At 40.3% G+C, this 846-nt stretch overlaps 1 non-coding gene across 1 annotated transcript; it reads left to right on the plus strand.

Moving 5' to 3' along the window:
- The first annotated feature begins 370 nt into the window (after positions 1-370).
- Positions 371-477, plus strand: LOC118145258 (U6 spliceosomal RNA). The gene has a single exon (XR_004730386.1). It is a non-coding gene; the product is annotated as a U6 spliceosomal RNA (small nuclear RNA).
- Positions 478-846: the final 369 nt, after the last annotated feature.

Here is an 846-nt window from a genome sequence, read left to right on the forward strand (position 1 = left end):
ATAAGAAGTTCTAGGTCTCCAAAATAACAATCTTCCCCAAACTCAGTACATTATCAGATCAATTACACATTTAGAAAACAGATTATGCAGCATAGATATTGCTTTAAAAATAAAAGGTCTGTTCACAATTATAGGAACGTGAGTCTGAACTTTCCTTCCAAGTCATAATGCCTCAGTGGGGCTTTTACAGAAGGCAGAGCCTGGGGTTTTTGCTTCCACTCCTAGGGTAAAGAGTAAAAAGAAAAGGGTGAGGCAGGCAGTTCTGCGTCCCTCATTTTTGTCTGCTTACACAACACCTAATCAATAACAAATTCCCCCAAACCTCCCTTCTCCAGTCTCTAAAAGAGAGAGAGAGTAAAGAATGCGGTGAGTGCTCACTTAGGCAGCACAAATACTAAAATTGGAACAATACAGAGAAGATTAGCATGGCCCCTGGACAAGGATGACACGCAAATTCTTGAAGCATTACATTAAAAAAAAAAAAAAAAGGAACGCCGTGACTCTCAGTCCACACATATCCCTAGATGAGATGCTAACTAACACTTTGAAGGATTCTCAACAAGAACCAACCAATTGCTCCTGCCTAACCTCAGAACTTTGCTTAGTGTGAGCCCAAGAGACAAAAGTGAATAGTGGATCAGAATCTGATCTCCCTAAGTTGGGGGCAGTGGTGCATGCCTGTAGTCCCAGCTAATTGGGAGGCTGAGGTGGGAGGATTGCTTGAGCTCAGGGTTTAAGAGAGCCTGGTCAGCATAGCAAGATCCTATCTCTTAAAAAAAAAAAAAAAAAAATCCAATCTACTCTTAGTGGAAAGACTCTAAAAATGTATTTGTTAATTTGTATAAT

This window comes from Callithrix jacchus, chromosome 8 (assembly GCF_049354715.1).
Source record: "Callithrix jacchus isolate 240 chromosome 8, calJac240_pri, whole genome shotgun sequence".
Taxonomy (NCBI): Eukaryota; Metazoa; Chordata; class Mammalia; order Primates; family Cebidae; genus Callithrix; species Callithrix jacchus.